At 45.6% G+C, this 16,747-nt stretch overlaps 1 protein-coding gene across 1 annotated transcript in view; it reads right to left on the reverse strand.

Moving 5' to 3' along the window:
* Positions 1-16,747, reverse strand: part of dlec1 (DLEC1 cilia and flagella associated protein) — a 212,489-nt gene that overhangs the window by 33,938 nt on the left and 161,804 nt on the right. The gene's annotated exons all lie outside the window — the stretch shown is intronic.

Consider the following 16,747-nt stretch of genomic DNA (forward strand, 5'->3'; position numbering starts at 1 on the left):
TATAACTTAAAGCCACTGAGGGGCTGCTATCTGGACTTAAAAACAAACAGTCTATTGCTAGTAAAATAGCTGACGCGCTCTCTTCTCACTCATACTGCTTCATAGCTGGCTGTAGAAATCAGACCCAAATAGTCATCATTGAGTCAGATGGCTAAGCGGTTAGGGAATCGGGCTAGTAATCTGAAGGTTGCCAGTTCAATTCCCGGCCGTGAAAAATGACGTTGTGTCCTTGGGCAAGTCACTTCACCCTACTTGCCTCGGGGGAATGTACCTGTACTTACTGTAAGTCGCTCTGGATAAGAGCGTCTGCTAAATGACTAAATGTAAATGTAAATGGCAATTTATTGTTCACACTGTTGTTCAATGAACTTACAAGTCCATGTTTCAGATGGCTGAGCGGTTAGGTAATCGGGCTAGTAATCTGAAGTTGCCAGTTCGATTCCTGCCCGTGCCAAATGACGTTGTGTCCTTGGGCAAGGCACTTCACCCTACTTGCCTTGGGGGAATGTCCCTGTACTTACTGTAAGTCGCTCTGGATAAGAGCGTCGGCTAAATGACTAAATGAAAATGTGTCCAATTAAGCTCCAACAACCAAACATTTACATCCACTTGAGCGTTTACCGTGCAAAGATCATACACTTGGATATATTAATAGACACAGCTACTTCTGTCTTCCAAGATGGCATCCCCATTAATTTCTATGAAAAGTGCTCAGTGGCGCAGTGAGGCAAGCGAGAGCGCAAAATGGACACTCCATCTTTCCAGTTCCGGCTCTTCCGGTCTAGCGTTAAACAGTGGCTCGCTTTTTTCCTAGCTCCGAGACTTGTGCGCCATTGCAACTAGCTGTACACGTCATACTTTGCGACAACCAGTCGCGAGCATAGACTTATATCAGAGAATGTCTCATATGGGGAGAACTCCCACTCTCGGGAAACTTCCGGGTTCTGCAGCTCCACTCTAGTTCCATATGAGGGCGCTAACGGTCGAGTACAGAATAAATGGAGGTCTATGGAGCTATACCCCTCAAAATCCACTTTTCTCAGGATATAATTCTTTGTCTAGTAATTTGAATGTTGAATTCGAAAGGGGAGGTAAAAAAAATACACACTGCTGGGTTTTAGATTGTTTTAAAGTCGCCTATTGTTCTACAAAGCCTTTTAAAATGTCAATGACGTCATACACATTGTACGGCCAGAGATACCGCATTACGGCAAGCTCTGGTCACTTCCTTTTTTCTCTCGAGGCATCGACAACACAGCTGACAGGTTAGGCTCTCCCTGTCAATACACATGCTAGAAAGAGTTTTGGCTTGCTAATGTTGTTGCTAATGTTGCTAATGCTCTGACATTCTGATCTCACTTCGGATGCCATCAAGCGGGATCTCCGGTCGTAGTCAGTCCTTCACTAACCAATCAACTTTAGCAGAATGCTAGCGTGTTATGGGCAACATCGACTCACCCTGTAAGAAATCGAAAGGACATAAGTACTCGTTCATTCAAATTTTGACCTATAATACATGTTGAACATGCAAAAACTACAGTCAAATCTGAGATTTCTCAACGAACATCAGGTGAAAGAGACAAATTTAGCCGTTTAGCTCCATAGACTCCCATTCATTTTGCACTTGACCGCAATCACATCCAGTGGAACTCTGGTAGAACTGCAACAAAATTCGGTACAATGGGGCTCAATATGGAGTGGGCAGGCTCTCCTTAAACAGGCTCTGCTTATATGGTCGCGAGCGTGTGAGCTAAGGCATTGCAGTGGCAGAATGGGGTACAAGTCCGATAAGAATCAGAGACATGATGCAAACTTTACGGAAATGTATGCTGTCACTGTATAGTATTCCTTTCACTAGGTTTTTAGAAATAGGCTATAGGGCTAAATATAGGGCTATTCTAGATGGAACTCATCACGTTGTTTTTTTTCTTAGTGATTTGAGTATGATTTCCAACGCATTGTATCGGATTAAATAAACTGTTAACCTGAACACCTAGCTCCGTCGTTGTTCTCGCCAGGCAAAGAAAGCTTAATAGTTATTTTGGTAACAGAAATCTTCCATAATGCAGACTTACCATAGCTTACTGTCCACTTTATATTCAAACGAAAGGCCACGAAATTCACACTGCCTTCAATTTAAAATCAGTGTACAAATGTGGCCTGTGTTTTATATGTTCAACCTACAAAACCAAACGCCAATTAATGGATATAACGTGATCTAACAAGACTTGGTAATAATGTAATAAATAAAAGCTAGAGAAGTGTGTCTAAAATATATTTTATTGAACATTTGTCTTTGAAAGGGGCATATTAACAGAACTATATACAAGAGGTTTTCATCAGATATAAGTGGAGGTGAAACAGAGTCACTGAGGACCTTCAATGTCCCACAACAGCAGTCTGGCTTGATGACACGATGAAAGAAATAATAATGGGTGTGTTTAACAAAAGCTTCTGAAGGCAAGACTAATATTATTTGAATATATATAATTTTCTCCACATTACTCCTCCTGAATCCGAGGTTCGACAATCCGACGGACCCTCCTCTCCAGCACCCCTGAATAGACTTTCCCAGGGAGGCTGAGGAGTGTGATCCCCCTAAAGTTGGAGCACACCCTCCGGTCCCCCTTTTTAAAGAGGGGAACCACCACCCCGGTCTTCCAGTCCAGAGGCACTGTCCCCGATGTCCACGCGATGTTGCGATGTTGAGTTGTGTCAACCAAGACAGCCCTACAACATCCAGAGCCTTAAGGAACTCCGGGCGGACCTCATCCACCCCAGGGGCCTTGCCACCGCGGAGCTTTTCAACCACCTCGGCGACCTCAGCCCCAGAGATAGAAGGGCCCCCCCCAATGTCCCCAGACTCTGCCTCCACGTCGGAACGCGTGTTGGTGGGATTAAGGAGGTCTTCAAAGTATTCCTTCCACCGATCCAGGACGTCCCCCATCGAGGTCCGCAGCGCACCATCCCCACCATATACAGCGTTGACAGTGCACTGCTTTCCCCTCCTGAGTTGCCGGATGGTGGTCCAGAACCTTTTCGAAGCCGTTCGGAAGTCATTCTCCATGGCCTCGCCGAACTCCTCCCACGCCCGGGTTTTTGCCTCCGCGACCGCCAAAGCCGCATTCCGCTTGGCCTGCCGGTACACATCAGCTGCCTCTGGAGTCCTACCAGCCAACAAAGTCCGATAGGCCTCCTTCTTCAGCTTGACGGCTTCCCTCACCTCCAGCGTCTACCACCGGGTCCGAGGGTTGCCGCCGCGACATGCACCGACCGCCTTGCGTCCGCAGCTCCGGTCAGCCGCCTCAACAATGGAGGCCCGGAACATGGCCCATTCGGACTCAATGTCCCCGGCCTCCCCCGAGACATGATCGAAGCTCTCCTGGAGGTGGGAGTTGAAGCTCCTTCTGACAGGGGATTCTGCCAGCCATTCCCAGCCGACCCTCACATTACGTTTGGGTCTGCCAGGCCTGACCGGCGTCTTCCCCCACCATCGTAGCCAACTCACCACCAGGTGGTGATCAGTTGACAGCTCCGCCCCTCTCATCACCCGAGTGTCCAAGACATTCGGCCTCAGATCCGACGACACGACTACAAAGTCTATCATCGAACTGAGACCTCGGGTGTCCTGGTGCCAAGTGCACATATGGACACCCTTATGCTTGAACATGGTGTTCGTTATGGACAAGCCGTGTCTAGCACAGAAGTCCAACAACAAAACACCGCTCAGGTTCAGATTGGGGGGGCCGTTCCTCCCAATCACGCCCCTCCAGGTCTCACTGTCATTGCCAACATGAGCATTGAAGTCCTCCAGGAGGACGAGGGAATCTCCGGGAGGAGCGCTTTCCAGCACCCCTCCCAGAGACTCCAAAAAGGGTGGGTACTCTGCACTGCCATTTGGTGCATAAGCACAAACAACAGTGAGGACCCGTCCCCCCACCCGAAGGCGGAGGGAGGCTACCCTCTCGTCCACCGGGGTGAACCCCAACGTACAGGCGCCGAACCGAGGGGAAACAAGTATTCCCACCCCAGCTCGACGCCTCTCACCGAGGGCAACTCCAGAGTGGAAGAGAGTCCAGCCCCTCTCAAGAAGACTGGTTCCGGAGCCGATGCTGTGCGTCGAGGCGAGGCCGACTATATCTAGCCAGAACTTCTCTACCTCGCGCACCAGCTCCGGCTCCTTTCCCGCCAGCGAGGTGACGTTCCACGTCCCTAGAGCTAGCTTCTGCAGCCAAGGATCGGACCGCCAAGGCCCCCGCCTTCGGCCGCCGCCCGTCTCGCACTGCACCCGACCCCCATGACCCCTCCTGCGGATGGTGAGCCCACTGGAAGGGGGTCCCACGTTGTCTCTTCGGGCTGTGCCCGACCGGCCCGGCCACCAGGCGCTCGCCATCGAGCCCCACCCCCCGGCCTGGCTCCAGGGGGGGGGCCCTGGTGACCTGCTTCCGGTCAGGGGCAACTGAGAACCATTGTTCGTTTTCTTCATGGTAGTTTTTTGACCCACACTTTGTCTGATCCCTCGCCTGGAACCTGTTTGCCTTGGGTGACCCTACCAGGGGCATAAAGCCCCCGACAACATAGCTTCGAGGATCATTAGGTCACGCAAACCCCTCCACCGCGGTAAGGTGGTGAATCAAGGAGGGGCTCGGATTCAGGAGGAGCAATGTGGTTTTCGTCCTGGCCGTGGAACTGTGGACCAGCTCTATACCCTCGGCAGGGTTCTGGAGGGTGCATGAGAGTTCGCCCAACCAGTCTACACATGTTGTGGATTTGGAAAAGGCGTTCGACCGTGTCACTTGGGGGCCCATGTGGGGGGTGCTCCGGGAGTACGGGGTACCGGACTCCCTGATCGGGGCTGTTCGGTCCCTGTACGACCGGTGCCAGAGTTTGGTCCGCATTGCCGGTAGTAAGTCGAACTTGTTCCCGGTGAGGGTTGGACTCCGCCAGGGCTGCCCTTTGTCACCGATTCTGTTCGTAACTTATATGGACAGAATTTCTAGGCGCAGCCAGGGCGTTGAGGGGGTCCGGTTTGGTGACCTCAGGATCGGGTTGCTGCTTTTTGCGGATGATGTGGTCCTGTTGGCTTCATCGGGCCGTGACCTCCAGCTCTCACTGGAGAGGTTCGCAACCGAATGCGAAGCGGCTGGGATGGGAATCAGCACCTCCAAATCTGAGGTCATGGTTATCGACCGGAAAAAGGTGGAGTGCAATCTCCGGGTCGGGGAGGAGATCTTGTCCCAAGCGGTTCAAGTTCAAGTATCTCGGGGTCTTGTTCACGAGTGAGGGAACGATGGAGCGCGAGATCGACAGGCGGATCGGTGCGGCGTCCGCAGTGATGCGGCCTCTGCATCGGTCCGTCATGGTGAAGAAGGAGCTGAGTCGAAAGGCGAAGCTCTCTATTTACCAGTCGATCTACGTTCCTACCCTCAGCTATGGTCACGAACTGTGGGTAGTGACCGAAAGAACGAGATTGCAAATACAAGTGGCCGAAATGAGTTTTCTCCGCAGGGTGTCCGGGCTCTCCCTTAGAAATAGGGTGAGAAGCTCGGTCATCCGGGAGGGGCTCAGAGTAGAAAACCGCTGCTCCTCTGCATCGAGAGGGGCCAGTTGAGGTGGCTCAGGCATCTGATAAGGATGCCTCCTGGACGCCTCCCTGGTGAGGTGTTCTGGGCACATCCCACTGGGAAGAGACCCCGGGGAAGACCCAGGACACGCTGGAGGGACTATGTCTCTCGGCTTGCCTGGGAACGCCTCGGGGGTCCCCCAGGAAGAGCTGGTGGAAGTGGCCGGGGAGAGGAAAGTCTGGGCCTCCCTGCCCAGGTTGCTGCCCCCACGACCCGACCCCCGGACAAGCGGAAGATGATGGATGGATGGATAATTTTCTATTGTGGTTAGCAGTTCAAGTATTACCTTTGTCTTTGCTCCAGATAGACATGTCAACAATCTATGCTCACGCTTAACATAATATAATATTTGCCATCATGTTATGAACGTAAAAACGTTCAAAATCCAATCTGTTTTAAAATAACGGGAATAAACTACATTAACAACATTTCATGTATGTGTGACAAACATTTGCTAAACTTGCTACAACAGGGCAGGCAACTCGAGCCATTTCTCCCTGTGCTCATTCAATAAGTCTATGGCTCATTCAGCTCCAGGTAAATCGGCAGTCGGCCAATGTGAACTTTTGTGCTTGTGCCCTGTTTTTATCCGCGAGCACATTTGCAGGCAACTTTTATTGACGTAAGGAAATAAATGGGGTGCTAGTTTACCCATTTCGGATTGGTTTCAAACTTTCAAAAAATATTCTATGAAAAAGCTAGTAGTATGAGCCAGGTTCGAGAATCAAAAAAAATTATTGGAGGAGATAGTTTTGTAAATGTTGACTGGGGTTAATAGAATAAAACGACCAGAAGAGCCGTATGTCTAACAAGAAATGCAATACCACCTACATCCACCGGGGCCGTTGCTTCAAGCCGAGGGGCAGGGGTCTGGTAGAGATTTGAAGCGGTCAAAAACTATTTGTGCTCCTCCCATAACAGCACCCCCTGTTACCTGTTGAAAGGTTCCTACTTAAATAGGCATCCCTCCCAAGCTCACTAGTGCCACCAGTGGACAATTTGTGTCCTACACCCAAAACCTATGAAAATGGCTCACGCTTACAGTTTGCACTTCTGATGTCATACCAGTGGGCGGGCTTTAGAGGGGTCTGTAGATAATGCTTCTCCATTGGTCAAAAGTAGTTTTTGAGAACAAGCATGTCGTCAAATTTAATACAAAAGTATTGTCTGCCTAGGAAATAAAATTGCATGCGTAAAAAAAGAAATCGTAGGCGTAGATGTAAAATTGCTGATATCAAAAATTAATGATATCATTTTCTACGCGCATTTTTGGCACATTTGATTTCATTTTCCGGGAAGACAATACTTTGAGCATTAATTTGACTGCATTATACAAGTGCCAACAACCAATAAAAAAACATATATGGAGCTAACTGTTGAGAGAATTCCTCTTCCTGGTAAGTGGTTTGTTCTTAATCACGATCTTGAACCTCAAGGTATCTGACTGAATGCACCATTGCACACCAAGCACCCTCTCCACAGGCAGCACATCCTGGTCCAAGTCCAACCTTTTCATGTCCTTAGCTCACTGTCGTTCAGGTATGGCAGCCAGAACGCCCCGTCTGTTGCTTACCCATTTTGTAAGCTGAAATCCACCTTTAGCACAGATGGAGACAAGGTCATGATGAAGATATACTGCTTCATCTTCTGAAGCCACTGACACCAGGCAATCGTCAACGTAAAAGCAATGTAGAACTTTATCCGCTGCTTCCCGGCTGAACTGTTCTTTATTGTCCTCTGAGCATTTTCTGAGGGCAAAATTGGCACAGCTGGGAGATGATGTTGCCCCAAAGAGATGCACCATCATCCTGAAGTCAAAGAGGTCTTGTTTTAAATCCCCATCGGGCCACCAGAGAAACCTCAACAGATCAGCATTGTCAGCTGGTACCCTCACCTGGTGAAACATGGCTTCAACATCTGCCATGATCACCACTGGTTCTTTCCTGAATCTGGTCACCACTGTGGTGGAAATTTGGAATACAGTTATAATGTGTGTGTTTTATATATGAGGAATGTGTTTTAATGGAAGTCTAAAGTTGGTTAAGAAGCTTGATACAATGAATGTTGAATCAACTCCATTTGGTAGAGATGCCATTTGCAGTTTATGACACCTGGGGAGGATGAGACAGCTGGTCTGGAGACAATGTGGATTCAATTGTATTGTTATTGTTATCTGAGGGAGCAGTTTAAGCTAGATGAACTGATCAAGCTGCTCTGACCCTTCCTGTTGCATGGGTGATGTTAATTAAATACTTGTTTGAAGATGTCCACACAAAGGACAGTTGACCATTTGACTGGTGAACTCCTGTGGCTTTACTATCTACTGGTTTGGGGAGAGATGCCACATCAAAGAACTGTGGGACACTTGGTATGGAGTCAAACTGTCACTGAGCAGTGCTGACCAATCACAGAGTTTGCTACATTGATGGATTGACCATCAGAAGAACCATTTGATCTAAAGTTTATATAAGGCAGGGTTTTAGGGTTGTTCTTCATCACTCTTGCAAACGACCTGTGGCTAGCACCTCCTTCGTTATGACTGATCACAAAGTACTTTGTTAATTCTTAATTTGTACAAGCAAAATAAATGTATTGAAACCGCCATCTCTTGACTATTCAAATCTACACAGCGCCACTAGAATTATTCCACTACACCACTCCAATCAATGAACTTGTAAGGTCCGGTCCCTGTAGGAGCTGTGCGTTGAGAGATGTTCCCTGGAAACTCGCCCCACAGTCAATGACGACTCTGAGGGTTCCTTTTCTAGGATGGTAAACCTCATGGTGCGGGATGTACCACACCTTTCCATCCTTGCGTTCCACTTCACCTTCAGGCACTCTTTCTGCATAACCTTTAGCAACAACATCATTCATGAAGGCAATATATTCCGCATGAAATGCTGAATCCTTCTGAAGCCTCCTTTTCAGTTGCAAAGCACGCTGCCCAATAATTCTCTTGTTAATTGGCATGCTAAGCTCTTTTTTCCTCAATGGCAAACCGATCTGGTAGTGACCATTCACGTGTCTTGCTGAGTTTGTGACTAACTCCATGAACTTGTGATCTTCTCTTGACATTCCAGGTTGCTCATCCACACGGCATTCAGGGAAATCTGTCTTAAACTGCTGCTGCCAGAGTTCCTCCAAGTTCACAATTGACACTGTTTACTGAAAACTCTGACTGCTCGTAAGTCCTTTCGTTCCCACTGTCTCCTTTTAGTGGTCCATTCACAGTCCAGCCCAACATTGTCCTGATTGCGTAGGGTCCACCATTAACACTGCTAATCACTTGCAATAGTTCCAAAGCATTAGGGACATTTGTTCCTATTAGCAGCTCAATCCCTGCATCAATCTCAGGCAAATGGACCTGTTTCAAATGAGGCCATCCCTGAAAATAACTTTGTTTTGGAATGTTTCCCATGTGGACAGGCATGCTTTCCTGCGTGTGTAAGTTTTGGGTAATTCGCAGAAGTTGTCCTGTTCTAAGCCAGCCAACTCCAGTCCTGACATGATATGGCTTCTCACCACTTTCTCTTGACCCATGGTCCGCAAGAGAATGTGTGACTTTTTTCCTGTGAATGTTTTTCCTCCATGACTACATGGGACAAACTAAAAGTCGCTGAGAGGCTGAGGTTGGGTTGCTTCATAGGCTGACGCGCTAGTAAAAAGAAAAGATTCCCAGAGATCCAAGAAATGCGTTGACGTGACTTTTATTGCTGAAAACTATTGAAGTAGTTGAATGTTCAGAAATCATAATCAAAAGTAATTACAGCAATCTGGAAAAATTGTGATCAAAAAAGTTTGCGGTCAACAAAAAGTAAGGCGACCCATTCACCCCCTCTTCCTCCATACAAGCCCGCAAGTGCACAGGTATACAGGAGCTTTAACACTAATTGATAATTGAGTGACACCGCCCATACCCACGTGACTCCATCACACCGCAACCACACAACAGTAAACATTAATACAAAGAAATAATTCCTGGCCCCTACAATACTGTATATTTAAGTACTATAAAACGTTAATATATTGTTAAATTTAAATAATTTTCAATTAAAATAAAACTCTTTAAAGAGCGTTTCTTTTAAGTCATTTTTCAGTTTTTCAAGAATCGGTTTAGGAATCGGAATCGTTTTAAAAGTACCGGTTCGGCATCGGAATCTTAAAAATCCAAACGATACCGAACCATACGCGTGAGTGCGATTTGGAATTGCAGACTGGTCCAGATATTTAACATTCTAAAAATCTCACTGACATCGGTGACGCATCTTGTTCCGTCACAGACGCGTCACCAATGTCAGTGAGATATTTAGAAAATATATAATATAGTTGAATTGTTGAAATGAATGTTGATGATGATTGTTACTCCATGACAGCAATTACTGTTTATTGTTTATAATTTTAGCCCAATGTACAATTTAAAGTCTGTCTGGGGCCAGACGTTAGGGGGCAAGGTTTATGAAATATTCAAGTTATTGTGGTGAAATATGGCCCATAGAAATGTACGGATGGAATGTTGAGGATTAGAGCTGGTGATTTCACTTTTTTTTTTACTTCCCCTCCTACAGGTTGAAGTCGACGTTCAAAAATTGACTTAAACTATAGGAAAGAGAAATTCCTAGTTCACCACTAGACTGTGTCTTCGGGTATGAGTCTTTTGTTAATTTTTTACGTGACTGCTAAGCTTTAGCAATTTAAGACGTTAATGGTCCTTTCACAAATTAGATTAGATATACTTTATTGATCCCTCAGAGGGTAATTGTTATGTCACAGCAGCATACATGGATACAAAGTATTAAATATAATTTAAAAGATGCACATTCTATACATTAGATAAGATTAATTAAATAAACTAAACAAAAACTAAACCTAAACAACAGCGCAATGAATTGGGACAAAAATAACATACATACAAACAGCAGTACAGGGGTGTTATTGTTATGAGTTATTTGGCCAGAGGTTATTTATTGTAAAGTCTTATTGCAGTGAGCTTGGAGAACGTGCTCCGCTGTCCCTGCAGTAGGTGGTGGAGAGGTGTTGGAAAAATTGAAGATGTAACACTTTTATTCTGTATAAAATGGTACTGTGTTTAGCATTGTGTGCAGAGAGGTTACCCCCAAATCTGAACTCTAGGTAAACATACAAGACCCATATATTGGGGCTGAGGACTAGGAAGAAGGGGGTTTGTTTGTTTTAAAGCGATACTGTTTGACAAGGGCTAGATGGTGACGCGAGGTCTGGTGACCATTTGCTTGACACTTATGTGAAGGAGCTTTTACAAAATCAGGACCGGGGATTCTGTTTTGTTTTAATCAGGGTTGATGTCCTGAATACACACTCACATGCAAACACGCACGCACACACGCGCACCAGGTCTATGCAAGGGAGCCAATGAAGGAAGAGCCATGGGACATTTGCATGCCTTTGTTTTAACCAATCACTGTCAAGAGCGGGTCTGTTTAAATAGGTTGCTAGCACAACATGCTAGCGGACAAACTTTGTAGCACAATGGCATGTGATGTTTTCTCTCCTTGCAGCCGCAAGCAATAAAGCTTTCTTAACTTGTTCACCGACTGACTGTGCAATGCTTAATATTAATAGTATAATAATAATAATACAGATTAATATTTCTGACATAATGGTCCTTCGCGCCATATTTCAACATCCTTTCCATCATCCAGAACCAAGAACTGAAATCGTGCAGACGTGCACGACGATGGAGAACCTCACAGCAAATATGGCTGTTTAAAAAGAGGCCAGTTTTTTCTTCTTCTGGGGGATGGTGGAAAGGTGACGGAATTCTGGACTAGCTATGAGGCACAGCTTTCGGTGGACATATATATAATACATACTCAACTTTTGTGTTCCAAATTGAGAAAAAATCCACAGTGGGGTCGTTAAAGATGCACTCTGGTCCCTATCAGCTAAGACCTGGTGAGAACCCAGTGCAGCGAGTATAGGGCGTCATACAACTGAGACCCGTGATCAGTGATGTATCAGTGTTGAAAACCTATGCGGGAGCAGAAAGATCGGTGAAGTAAATAGACGTATTTTGTATGTATAGTATGTTTTGCTATGAAATGGCGCCGGGAGATCCGGGAAGCAGAACTAGTTACGGCCTGACCGACCAGAACTGAGATATTTGAAATATATCTGAGTTTGGTGGTAGTCAAATACCTTTTGAGGACTTAAAGGATTAAAGGATACCATTCTCCCTCACGGATGGAGAATGGTAAGCGGCGTAGCTTTTGTTGGACAGGAGTGATCTCTGGACGCACCTTTACCTTGTGTACAAAGTTGACGACCTCTCCCAACTTTGCAACAGCAGTAGTGTGCTGCACTGCACTGCTATGCATACAGTCACTTGAAATGTCCAATCTCAAAGCAGTAAAAAGATCCATGCCTAAAATTGGTGTTCTCCCTGGAACAACGTAAAGATTTGCATTGGCAGATTTGATATTGCAAGTCACATTCAGAGCTAGACAGCCAAGCACAGGTATTGGGGTCTTTGTGTATGTCATCAGACGCAGAGTAGGGCTTGTTAGCGAAAAGTCTTTGAAGTTTTATTCATAAAAGCACTGAGGTATAATGGAAACAGCAGATCCTGTGTCAATTAGTAATTTTGTATTTATACTAGTGTCACCTGATGCTTGAAGTGACACATTGCACCACAGTTTATTTGTCTGGAAATCGTTTTCATTCTCAATACTTAACACAGTGACATCTGAAACTTCTTTTACGGCGGATGCAGGCATGCTTTTGCAAACTTTACCATAATGTCCTGTCTTGTGGCACTTGTTATAGGTAACTGACTTGGCAGGGCATGAGGAACTGTTTGCCAAGTGACTGGCTGATCCACAACGGTAGCACTTCTTTCCCGTTGAGGGATTTGCAGTTTCATTTTGCTTGGGCGCGAAACGGGAGTCGTTGCGATGATGCTGCGAGGTCATTCGTTTTCCTCCGCCACGAAAAGTAGTTCCCTGGACGGCCCCAACAACTCCATCATCTTTCTCAGCCATCGCATTTGCCTCGGCAAGCACTGTTTCTATCTGGCTAGCAAGCGTGACATCTTTTTGTAAAGTCAGTCCAGATTTTAATAGCAAACGTTCTCGTATTCTGGAACTGTTGGTTTTCTCGACCAGTTGGTCTCTAATCATGTCATCTGTCACCTCCCCAAACTCGCAGGTAGAGGCGAGCTCGCGCAGGGCAGCAATATAGTGAACAACAGACTCCCAAACGTTTTGGCTGTGTATACGGAACTTGTTCCTTTCAACCACAACGTTAACTTTGGGCATGAAAAAGGCCTTCAAGGCTTTAGTAGCTTCTTTGTATGATGTCCCCGTTTCGAGACTGTAGAAAATTCATTGTGCTTCCACACCAATGCAGTGAGTCAAGAGTGCGCGCTTTCTTTTGTCCGCTAATTCCTTCTCGGACAGTGCAGTCAAGTACGTCTCCAAAGTTCTCAGCCAGGTATCAATAGTAATTGTAGGTTCACCTGGCGATTGTAGGAACGGTAGAGGTTGTGTCAGGCTGAGTAGTGCCATATCCTCGTCGCCAATATGTTGTATATTAAGGTGAAAGCAAGCAACGGAGCAGACGTAGTGTAGAACTCAACTTTACTTCACTTCTTCATCAATCATACTCCATACATTTCCTGAGGTATCTCATTAACCTAGCGTAGCGCCCCTAGTGGATTGTAAGATATACCACACCAATGTTTAATTATTTTCTTGGGTCCCGAGTTGTGGGGCATATATAGATTTCTAAAAATCTTTAGGTAAGTGATTGAACATATCTGAAATATTGACATTTGTGCATGGCTAGAAACAAGTGCGAGTGACTAGAAAATCCTTGTGGTTAAAGGGGTCATTGATTGCAAACCGATTTTACCATGTCATAGTTGAATAACTACAGTTCGGTGGGTAAAATGGACATACAGTGAACCTCTTTCCTATCTAAATGTCACAACTTGAAACTGCAGCTGTAAAACGATCGGTTTTGAAAAAGCTGTATTTGTGACGTCACAAATATAGCATCACCTTTGTCACGACCCAAGATTTATACAGACCTGGGGTCTCATTTATAAAACTGTGCATAGGATTCTTACTAAAAGTGTACGTACGCCCAAAAGGCGTACATTTAAAACATTTATAAAACCGTGCGTACGCACATCTGTAAGCAATGTTCCCTTTATAAATCACAGACTACCCACAAGTGTTTGTACGTGAATCTGCATTTTACCCTGCCCTGAACAGGCGCATTTTTTACTATAAATGGTCAATGCAAAGCACCTCATGAATGTAATCCAGTATATTAATGACCCTGGCATGCGATTGTTCTTCACGGTGAATCATGGCGCATGACAACTTCTCAGACACTGTTAACCTATTGGTGGAGGCCCGAAAACCACATTATTTGGTGGCCGTTGGATCACCAATAATAAAAAAAACACTGCGAGTGGCGTCAACTGTGCCAGTGATACCGCAAATCGAGATACAATTTGAAAACAAAAGTGTTTTGTTATGAACAAGTAGTCTATTGAAGTCTGGACTGATAACGAGGACGTAGAGTGTAGCGATTGCGCGGGATCTTAACGACTGTATTTCCAGTTTTTGACATATGATGATATATGCACAGTATTAAAGAAATATATTTAGTTATACAATGTGTTCTGCAGTTATCTAAAGGTAGGATATGTGATGTTATCCTGTATTCCATGTAGTCGGGCTCGGGCATGTCCCCCTCCTACATCCCGTAGTGGACAATCCGATGGTGAGACATACAGCGCTGAGTTTTGATTTAAAATTTGAGTTGTATTGTACAACGTGTTTATGGAACAATTATCAGTCAGTACAAGCGCAAATAACAGTGCTGGGTTTAATCTTCATGATAATTATGAAATCGAGTGAAAAAAACGTGTGTAAGGAAAACAAAATATATAAATATTACGAGTAATGTTCTTCCCACATTCACTTTCTGCAGTCTGACTACAGTACGGTCATCTGCGTCGCCAATTCCAACTGCTTCCAAAATGTGCGTAGGCCTACGGGAGGGTCAGAGTTTGCGTGGAGGACCGCACATTCTCCCGTCAAGTTTGTTTTTTATAAATCACAACCTTTGCGTGGAAAGTGGCGTACGCACATTTTCAGCCCCGTTTTGTGCGAACGCAAGCTTTATAAATGAGACCCGAGCTCTCTGGAGTTCTGGCCCTGGATCTCAGACACTAGTTTAGCTACGCGCTGCTCTGTGTACTTCCACGCGAACATCAAAGGAGAAAGTTAGAACGTTTTTAAACTATATTGAAAATGGACCCTCGCAAATGCAGTGTTCCAGGCTGTACTGGCAATGCTGACACTTTTCATAATCTTCCCAAGGAACCAGACACTCGACGGGCATGGCTGATGTTTTTCTATGAGAAGATCCCTGTGAAGTTCGACACTCAATTATTCATTTGCTCGAACCATTTCACCAAAGACAGTTTTGAATGATAACCTTGGACAATTTAAAGAAGGATTTGCTAAGCCACTGTTGCTGAAAAGACGTGCTGTTCTGACCGTATGCTCATCACAACGCAAGCTGTAAGTATTATTTTGTCGCTAACAGTTAGCCTATTAGCAATGCTAACATCTCCGGTATCTAGCATAGGTAGAATGCTAAATACGTTCCTAAACACATCGACATAACTTACTTAGCAAATGACTCTAGCTAGACTAGCTGTAGTCGGCATTAGAAGGGAAGCTTCCGAAGAAATAGCCAGAAAACGAATAGCAGTCTAGCCTATTGCTAACGCCTGTCTAGATTATCTATTTGAAAGAACTGGAGAAAGGCAGGTGCTAGATACAGGATACGTTAGCATTGCTAATAACTGTTATTACATTATAGAATTTAATGTATTCTGTGATACAGTCCATCATGCTGTTGATGTCCTCATGTGGTCCACACAGCGCATACCAGTCCGTGGATTTAAAGCAGTTCTGCAGTGCATCATTAGCATCCTGGGTCCACCTCCTCACCGTCCTGGTGATCACAGGCTGCCTCTGCACCAGAGGAACATACTTGGGAGTCAGCAGGAGCAGGTTGTGATCCGACCTACCAAGGAGGGGAAGGGCAGTAGCACTGTATATATCCATGACATTGGCATACAGGAGATCCAGGGTTTTATTGTTCCGTGTGGGGCAGTTCACATACTGGTGTAGAGTTGGCAGTACTTCATCCAGAGTGGTGTGGTTAAAGTCTCCAGTAACTGCCAAAAATGCACCGGGATGCTGAGTCTGCAGTTTGGACACAATGGAGTGGATGGTGTCCACTGCTGCCTCAGCGTCAGCTGATGGAGGAACGTACACAGCGATCACAATGGCGGACGAGAATTCCATCAGCAAGTAATACGGACGCATCCCCACGGCAAGAAGTTAAATGTCCGGGCTACAGAAACGTTCCTTCACACACACATGGTCGTAATTGCACCACCTCTCGTTCACATAGACAGTGTGTCCTCCACCTTTCTTCTTACCGCTCTGTATGACGTCTCTGTCTGCCGAAAAATCCTAAAGCAGTGAAACACATAACACTGCTCTCCCGGTACTCCCTCTGAGTCTTTACCAGCGCGACAAGCTCATCCGTCTTATTGGCCAAAGACCTCACGTTCCCCATTAAAATCGCCGGTACCGATGGTTTGTGTTTCCTCCTCTTCGCCTTCAGCTTAGCTCCAGCTCTGCAACCCGACGTCTTCTACGAATTTCTTGGGGGATTTCAGGCCTCGCTCTGGGCAGTAGTAAAGGTTTACTCAGCGCAATCAGCTGATCGCGCGAGTAAATAAAGGCGCCAGTCCACTGTGCTTGGCTCTCCGTTACAAGAAGGGAAAAAAATTACAGAAAAGACACAAAAAAAGAGGAAAAAAGGTAACGGTCCATATTGCTTGGCCGTCTCTTAACAAAAAACTAAACAAAAACAACTTCAGAAGAAAGAAAAGTGATAAAATCTTAAAAACTAAAACGAACACCGTGAGCTGCTGCAACAGGCAGCCACTGAAACAGCGCCATTAGCGCCAAATTATAATTACTGGTCTTTTGTCAGGAAATTTTTCACTACTTCTTACAGTTCAATACATTGCAATTGTTTGTTGTGAT

The sequence above is a fragment of the Osmerus mordax genome, chromosome 15 (genome assembly GCF_038355195.1).
Source record: "Osmerus mordax isolate fOsmMor3 chromosome 15, fOsmMor3.pri, whole genome shotgun sequence".
Lineage (NCBI taxonomy): Eukaryota > Metazoa > Chordata > Actinopteri > Osmeriformes > Osmeridae > Osmerus > Osmerus mordax.